The sequence below is a fragment of the Miscanthus floridulus genome, chromosome 4 (assembly GCF_019320115.1).
Source record: "Miscanthus floridulus cultivar M001 chromosome 4, ASM1932011v1, whole genome shotgun sequence".
NCBI lineage: Eukaryota > Viridiplantae > Streptophyta > Magnoliopsida > Poales > Poaceae > Miscanthus > Miscanthus floridulus.
This window is the reverse complement of record NC_089583.1, coordinates 34,312,004-34,321,558: the sequence shown is the minus strand read 5'-3', so window position 1 is coordinate 34,321,558 and position 9,555 is coordinate 34,312,004. Positions and strand designations below refer to the sequence as shown.

The window sequence follows — 9,555 nt, the reverse complement described above, 5'->3', positions numbered from 1 at the left end:
GTATGATAGATATCATCAGTAGAAAAGAAACCCAGCTTGGATAACTCAACTTCCTGGTTTGATGTCATCCCACTCACTGAACTATTCACCTTTGTAGCAAGAGCTTGATTTTCCTGAACTATGTCAGGCATGATGCATTCTGAAGTGTTTACTTGCTCTTTTTTATTTGAGTCACTCTATTCACAATCTCTAATGCTCCCCTTAGCCGCTTTCTTTCCCGGATAACTTGATGACCCAGGCACCTGAGTATCTGTCCCCCTTGGAGGTGATTTACCAATCTCAAGCCAGCCATGGCTCTCCTAGGATTCAGGATCCTCTTCATCTGTGACCTCATCATCATCTCCACCCAAATCATCACCAGGTTTGTTAGGAGGAAATTTCTCCAATTTATCTGAATAATACCATGAGATCCTTCTCTCTTGTTTGTTGATGAACACCTCTGATGTCCCTCCAATCTTGATAGGATCTTTACAGGACACTTTGACCCATACAGATTTCCATTGTAAAGATGGTAAGTGCACTTCATCAGGATCTCCCACCAATTTAGCCAGTTCCATTACATCAAATTCAGACCTAGCACCAGGAGGTATGCCTACAGCTCTAACCCATACTGTCTGAAGAACTTGGAAAGGAACAGTCAATTCTTGATTGTCTGTGTCTGAATGTAGTTTTACATTTTTGTAGTCAAATATGTATTTTCAATCATTCTGGAAAAATGCACAGGCAAGTGTTTGTTGCTAAAAATGCATTTGCCTTACCGAATTGTTAACATTGTATCGATAGTTTTCAACCAACATCTTATGCATGCTTGTTATTCTTGTGCTACAGAGTAAAGGCCAAATCCCTGGAGATTCTTCGCCTGACCCTTCACATTTCATGAGAAATGGATCCTCCCCTGGATCTAATTTCACAGGGAAACTCGATGATAATCACAACATAGTGACATCTGCAGCTGCATCAGGGGCACAGGATCAGGCAGAAACTGATCACATGGCTAGCGGGTGCTATAGATCAGCAGATACACCAACGAATATTACAAGTATGATCAATGGCTAGTTGCTTTGGATGATGTAACATTTTGTAAAGAACTCCTTGGGCATGTTAGCTGTGAGGTGTGCAAGCCAGACTTGTGTGTTGTGAAGAATACTGTAACCCACCATGACTATTACATGTACCAATTGGCATGAATGAAATCTAAGCTATGTCATTGTGACTCGATTTTGTGTCTCATGTTGAATGTGACCTTGTATGTTTCATGTCTAAAAGAATACTGTAATTTGGTTAATGTGAGATTAATAATGTATTTTTACGTCATGTGATCTATGTGTTGGATTGTTGGTTGGTATAAATCCCTTTAGCCTTGAACTGTTGGACGGTAAAACTACTATATGCCATCAGCCTGTTGGTTGGTATTGCTTCAGCATTTTGTCAGACTATCGGTCGCTAAAAGTATGTCGGTCGCTATAACCCTATCCCGACGCCACTTTCAGCAGCAGCAGTTAAGTGTCGGCATAGATCTATACCGACCGATAGTGCGTCGCTGTATCCACCTATAGCGACCAATGGTGCATCACCATTCTGGGGCTATGGTGTAGTGGGTGATTCTAGGACTCATCTCAATATGGACGTAGGTAACTAGCAAGTTAATGTCAAAGTTGTTGTTGAAGCCAAAACCGAAGTGAGGTTTAAGTTAGAGAAGCGGTGATTCTAAGACTCACCTCAATATGAACGTAGGTAACCAACAAGTTATTGAACCATGGGATAAAATCTTATGTTACTCGTGTGGATTGATTTTGTTCTCTAGCTTTTCATACTTGCATTCAATTCTAGCAACCTAACATAGATTACTTTGATAACATAGACTACTTAGACACTAAGATTATGTAGATTGTTGATTACCCTATGATTGCAGAACACTAGTTAGAGCAGAATTATTAGGGCCTCCTTTGGTTCTAACTTTTTTATCTAGTATATGTGACCTTTGTGGAATTTTACTTGGCTATTCACCCCCTCTAGCCATCATGTAGATCCCAACACATGACACCAATACAAAAGAGGGGTGAGGAGGGTGGCTAACATACCGTGCTACATCACCCAATACAAAAGAGGGGTAAGGAGAGTGGCTAACATACCACGCCACATCACCATTGCCGTCGTTCTTAGCATTGTTCTTAGCAGTGACCGCCATCGCAACTGCACAAGGGCCTAGCATAGCAAAAAGGACCCATGGAAAATGTAGATAGGATATATGACATGTGTGCTAGTGCGCGGGGAGCATGTATTACATAGATTCGAATTAAGCAAGAGACAACACAAGTCTAGAGGTGTTAGAGCGACCCTAGGGAGAGTGGGAGGGAGGAGCAAGGGGAAAGTAGGGCAAAGTTTGTAGGTGACTAGGCAGATGGAACTAGGGCATGTGGCACCGTGAACTGCAAATATGAATGAGATGCCATGAGGAGGGCAACGGAGCTGAGCTGATAGGGCCAAGAATAGGGCAGCGATCCCACAACTGGGAGGTGATCCAATGACCAAAGCACTGTTTGCCTAAATAGTCATTTAGTCAATTTAAATAGTGTTTAAACAATAAATGAAGGCCATTCGTGTCATTTAGGCCCTAAATGGTGAATTAAATGGTTGGAGTGTTTAAACCCGTTTAAACCGTTAAAAACCGTCTAAATAGAATTGAGGTAAACATGATCAAATGAGCCAAATAGGCATTTAACTCACCATTTAGTCAATAGAAGGATTATAACTACCACATTTGGCACCCAATTTTCAATAGCATCATAAGTATATGAGGTGGAATGAGATTTAGTTTTCTTCCAAAAAATAGTCTAGTAGAACAATTATTTGTTTACATACGTATATACATATACTTTCAAGCATGTTTGAGTTTTACATATATAAATATTTTTATATTTTAATGTTACTATACCAAACTGTTTAGGGTGCTTAACTCTATTTAAATACCGTCTAAATGGCCTAAACGCTAAAAACGAGCGATCGACTATTTTACCGTTTAGTGTTTAGAATAGCACTTCCAAAGACTCGTACCATAGTTCAATGAATGTTTTTATGTCAATAGGTCTGGAATGGCCACATGTTTTATGTCTGGAACTAGCCATGTGTAGAGAAACCACAAAATCATGAAAGTCACCACTTTAGGGCGTCCATAAAGGGAAGATAAAAGAGGTACAACCTGTTTACTTGTTGGTTTCAGCCAGGGCTTATCAGCCATGGTATAGTATCACTAGTAGAGAAACGATCTTTGATCCACTTCGAAATTTGGCTGTAGTCCCGGTATTTTTCGCGCCCGGGACTAGAGAAACCTTTAGTCCCGGTTGGTAGCTTCAAGACTAAAGGTCCCTACCCAACGGCTACTGCACCAGGCTTTTGCTAGAGGGGTCCTTTAGTCCCGGTTAGAGCTACCAACCGAGACTAAAGGTTAACTTTTACTCCCGGTTGGTTCCTCCAACCGGGAGTAAAAGTCTACTCCCGGCTGGAGGCTCCCGTCCGAGACTAGAAAGGGACCTTTAGTCCTGGTTTCTGTCTACAACCAGGACTAAAGGTCCCCTCCTATATACCCCTTGTTCCTCCTCGAGCCCGAGCCACTTCGAGCTCAGTGTTCTTGCTTTATCGCCGGCCTCTCTTCTTCCTCATCACCGGTGATCACAAGATTTCTTTCATTCCTCCATCGATTCTTCGGTTCTAAAGGTTACCAACTTTATACTCTCATGTTTTATCAGTAGGTTATTTCATTTTGTGGACTAGATATATGTGGGGTTTTTATGGTCGATTTTTTTTATTTGTAAGCCATTTAAGCTCAAAATCACTTTAAAGTTTGTATATTTGGATGAAGGAAGGTTAAAGTAGTTATTCAAAACTAGTATTGAGCTTTCATTTCTAGCATGCATAGCACACTTCATGGTTTAGAGATATAGAGAATTTTAGAGTTTTTTTATTTTATTTGTTTATAAAATGAGAAATTTATATTATATTAAAAATGAGTATAGAGAGTAGATGAGAACTGCTTCTGGGTCCTCGGCCTCTCATCAGGTTATAAAGCGACTGAGGCCGGACCTTCCTCTCATTGCATGCGGCAAGTGTGAGGAGAAGATTGTGATGGAGTACCGGGTGAGGAAGGAGTGTCCCAACAAGGGCCGTATCTTCTACAAGTGTCCTGATCGCAATGTGACTTATTTTGTCGCATTTTATGATTATGGTTAATTTATACTTATTTTCATGATGATTGTGATTAAAGTTCTAATTTTTTGTTTTAATTTTAGTGGGATGGCACTGGATGTTCAGGCTGGTACTGGGAGGAAGAGTATGTGAACACGTGCAAAACTCTCTTGCATAGGCAGCTACGACGGCTGATGAGGCAGTGATCCTTCGGAAGAAGCCCATAGATGTTGAACAAACACATGATCTGTCTACTTTAGTTGGGATTGGTCGTGAAATCCTTATGCTGCTGAAGTGCATTTTAGCTTTAGTTTTTTTAGTGGTAGTTGGGATTGTCTACATTGTAGCGAGACTTTCATAAATTAATACCTTGTGTGGTGGCATGCATGTCGTATAATTAACTAATTATGTTCTAGGTTTTAATATGGTATGTATGTCATGTAATGCAGATGAGCCGGCATTGGATGTACAATGCTAATCACCGCCCCCAAGAGTTCATTGAGGGCGTGCATTCTTTCTTACGTGTGGCCGAGGCAAACAAACATGATGGTTTCATGTGCTGCCCATGTGCCATATGTAAGAATTTGAAGGAATATGCTAGCTGAAGGAGTCTTCATTCACACTTGTTGAAGTCGGGTTTCATGCTAAACTATATTTGTTGGACGAAGCACGGAGAAACTGGGGTTGTAATGGAAGAAGATGAAGAAGAACAATGGGACGATGATGACATTATTGCTGAATATGGGGCCTTCAATGATACTGCAATGGGAGAAGCTAAAGAAGAGGTAGGGGCAGAAGATGAGCTCGCTGATGATCTTGGTTAGGCCATTCATGACGCACAAAGAGAATATGAAAGTGAAAAAGAGAAGATCAAGTTCGAGCGCATGCTAGAGGATCACAAGAAATTGCTATACCCAACTTGTGATGTGGGACAGAAACAGTTGGGTACCACACTGGAATTGCTGCAATGGAAGGCAAAGAATGGTGTATCTGACAAGGGATTTGGGGAGTTACTGAAAATCCAAAAGAAGATGCTTCCGAAGGATAACGAATTGCCCGCCACTATGTACGAAGCAAAATAGGTAGTCTGCCCTTTGGGATTAGAAATCCAAAAGATACATGCATGTCCTAGTGACTGCATCCTCTACCGTGGCGAGGAGTACGAGAAGTTAGATGCATGCTCGATATGTCATGCATCGTGGTATAAGATCAGGTGAGATGACCCTAGTGATGTTGAGGGCGAACGTCCCACGAAGAAAATCCCTGCCAAGATTATGTGGTATGCTCCTATAATACCATGCTTGAAACATCTATTCAGAAACAAAGACCATGCAAAGTTGTTGCGATGGCACAAAGAAGACCGTAAGGTAGATAATATGTTAAGACACCCTGCTGATGGGTCCCAGTGGAGAGCAATCGATAGAGAATTCCTAAAGTTTACAAATGATGCAAGAAACTTAAGGTTTGCTTTAAGTAGGGATGGTATGAATCCTTTTAGGGAGCAGAGCAGTAGTCATAGTACTTGGCCTGTTACTCTATGTATCTACAACCTTCCTCCCTGGTTATGCATGAAGTATAAGTTTATTATGATGCCAGTGCTCATCCAAGGCCCAAGGAAACCTAGCAATGACACCGATGTGTACCTGAGGCCACTAGTTGAAGAACTTCTACTTTTGTGGAACAGACTAGGTGTACGTGTGTGGGATGAGCACAAACAGGAGCACTTTGACTTGTGAGCATTGTTGTTTGTAACTGTGGCAGAACCTCCTAAGTTATAGGGCACACATGCATCTGTCATAGTCCGACGACCCTTGACATCTATGCATATGTTTCCATAAACTTAAAAAGACTGTCGGGTGTCCTCGGGGAACCCCGAATCATCCACGATTTCCGAGCAGGATCACGTTACAGAGTCATTGCAGTATTACAACATTTATTCATATATCAAAACCAGAGTAAAAATAGCGGAAGTCTTACGGTAACATAGTTTACAAACCAGTTGTTTCAAACCTTACAACTAAGTTCGATAATTATTACAAACCATAGTAGTAGTGGAGTGGCATAATTAATATATACATAACACATAAAATAAACATCCTGCCCAAGGATCACACATTTACTTCTCATCGTCAGAATGAACGATAGTCATGCAGCATGATCCAAAACAGATCTGCTCATGAGGCTCACCTGCAACAAGGGTCAACAAACCCTGAGTACAAAAGTACTCAACAAGACTTATCCAAAATATTAACTGATAACTTAGGAATGCAGGCTCAGGGATTCAATGTATAGCTTTAACAATGATCAAAGTTCTTTTGCGTAAAAGCTCTTTTAACAACATTCTTTATATAGAAAACTTCTTGAGAATTATATACAAAGCTGACACGATCCGCACTAAGATCATGAAACTTCATATCCAACACCTTCACAAGCCTTATTCAAGTTCCGGTTATTAATACTACGATGATGAACAGTGAGTTGAGTCTCCATAATCGAGGAGCAACGACGATTCGAACCGATTAAACCCAGCTAGGAATTCCAGACCACACGACATATGCAGGTCCCCGACCTACATATACCAACCTACCCTCGGATCCTCTAAAATAAGAACGGGTCCGCGCCACCTGAGAATACAGTACTCCACCAATCTAGCCCATTGCCATGTGGGTACACGCTATTCTCGCCATCTCTCCACTCCCAGTGCGCGAGTAGCCCTTCTCGTAATAGAATTGCCAAGTTCAGGCTTACCGGAGTATGTGGTTAGTACTACAAATTCTCACCTCATGCAATTCAACAACGGACATGCCTTAATCGACACAGGCGGAAAGATACCGCTCACAAGACCTCCATGTCTTGTGGCTCACACTCACCGAGTCCGCCCGATCTAGATTTATTACTTCACATTCCCATATCACATGCTAACATAATTAACCAATGTCCCATTTAAAACTTGCAGGTGGCGGGTAGTCACTCGACTTTCATCGTTCTACGCATAGCTAAGCAAAACTAGGCATAAACGAGTTTAAAACTGGTAATATGGTAATTAGGGAATAATAAGGGTGGTAATGCACCAATTAGGCTCTTACTTAACTCCTAATCACTTAATGCAGTAACAGAAAGCAAAAGCGAAATTAATTTATAAAACACAAGGTAGGGTTGTATGCATCCGAGGCTTGCCTTCATTGACGGAAAAGTCCGATTCCTGCGACGTCACACCAGTATTCGATCCGACCTCGACAGACGGAATAACCTCCTCAACAACTTGATTAACTACCATGTGTTCACTTTCGTCCACTACACGTAATAATAATGCCATGTTTAACATGATGCGGAATACGAAATATGATGCTCGATGATGGATACAAAAATTAATAATTTGAATACAACTTTCCTTCGCGGTACAGTTGCAAGTCAAACAAACTAAATCTTTTTCGTAACACATACATCAACTGCGAAGGATCATTAACAACAAATGACCCAAGGTCATCACTCAATCCAAAATTACAAACAAAACCTAAATCACTAAAGGTTACTATTTGCTTTTATGAATTAATTATTTAATTAAAAATTATGAAATAAATCAACTTATTCTAATTGAGCTCAAAATTTTAGTAAATGTTCATTACATGATAACTAAGTGGCAAAACAAATTTCATAATTTTTGGACAAGTAAATAAGTCTAGAAAAATCATGGAATTCCATTTATTAATAAATTGAGCAATTTTTATCACATTCAAAAAGTACTGAAAATCATTATTTCATATTTTTCTTAAATACTTTACATCATAGAGAGGTCACACAAAAATTTTCATAATTGTTGGAGCTCTAAATAAATCTACACAAAAATAACAAAAATAGACACTATTTATTTATTTCAGAAAATAGAAAAATCCATTTTGAACTACACAGTCACTGACATGGTGACCCCACCTGTCATCCCCTTCCTCCCGCTTTGACTACGGCGATGATGGCGCTGACCGGCGATATCTCGACAATGGCGAGATCAACGGCGACGGCGAATGCACTAACATGATCACTACATCACGGCGCACCGATCTGTGGCACAAACGCGACCAATTACTGCCTGGACCGAGCACTATGCCGGCCATGGCGGCTGCGGTGGCATGGCAGTGCTACGCTGGCGAAATAAAGCCGAAAACGGGGAAACAGAGGGCATGGGAAGGTCCAGTAGCTCACCACGAACATGTTGGAGCAAAGAACAAGACCGGATAAGCTACGATGACACGGGTCGACGTTGACAGCGGTCATGGCGGAGCGATCTTCGACGACGGCGATGCTCCGGTAGCTGTGGTGGTCAAAATGAGAAATCAATGGGTCACAAAGCACTACATCTTTGCGGCGAAGCCGAAGCAAGACTCGGCAAGGGCAGGGACTCACCGTAGCGCGCTGGCCACGGCGACGCGGGCTCGACGGTGGGGCTGCCGACCGTGGAGAAGAAACACGATGAGTGGTGGTTCCTAGTGAAATTAAGCTGAATTGATGGGTTGGCTGAGCGCGTAAGGATAAGGCGGAGCTAATGGATGCTTTGCTGCAATAGCAGGGGCACTGGTTCGACGATGAGGGCTCACCAGAGATGATCGGCAACGTCGGGAAAAACAGAGGGCGAAGGAAGAACAACGACGACGGCGTTGGAGCTTTATAGGGCGGCCAAGGAAGCAAGGAGAAGCCACGGCGACGCCTTTCCCATGCCAACGCGAAGCCAAGGCCACCACGCGCGCGCCTGGAACGCCAAAGACGGTCGCCAGCCATGTAGCTTCAGCGGTGAACACTGTTCACAATTTTTACAAGTTTGCCATTCGCTAAAATTCACAAATTACTCTCAAATTTTCATAACAACTCAAAAATCTCCAAAAACAAAAGTTGTTCAAAATCAAAAGTTCTACAACTTTGCTTTTATAACTATCTCCTAATTCGGTCTAGATTTTGAAATGAACTTTTGAATTTGAATAGGGAAATTTAACGAATTACGCCTTTTTGAATTACTCGAAATTTTTCTAAACAACTTGAAAAACTCCAAAGATAAACTTTGCTTAACTTGCCAAGCTCTACACTTTTGCTTCTGGGCCCAACCCCAAAATATACTTAGATTTTGAAATGGATTTTTAGGGTAGAGTTTAAATACTGAAAAGCAGGGTTTTCTCGAAAAATTCAAAACCCAGACAAACTTTGAACTTGAGTCAAACAATACAATTCAACACTCATTACACAAATGTAAACTTGTTTTAGTAAATGCACATCAAAGTTTTCACCAAATGCCAAATGCTTTGCAATGCATATGATGACATGTCAGATTTTAATATTTAAATACCCAAGGTGTTACAGTAACAATCAATGATTGGTCTGCTCTAAGTA

General features: G+C 41.3%; 1 long non-coding RNA gene across 1 annotated transcript; it reads left to right on the top strand.

Moving 5' to 3' along the window:
• Positions 1-206: 206 nt before the first annotated feature.
• Positions 207-1,126, top strand: LOC136551292 (uncharacterized). The gene is made up of 3 exons (XR_010782522.1): positions 207-361; positions 464-586; positions 829-1,126. It is a non-coding gene; the product is annotated as an uncharacterized lncRNA (long non-coding RNA).
• The last annotated feature ends 8,429 nt before the right edge of the window (positions 1,127-9,555 follow it).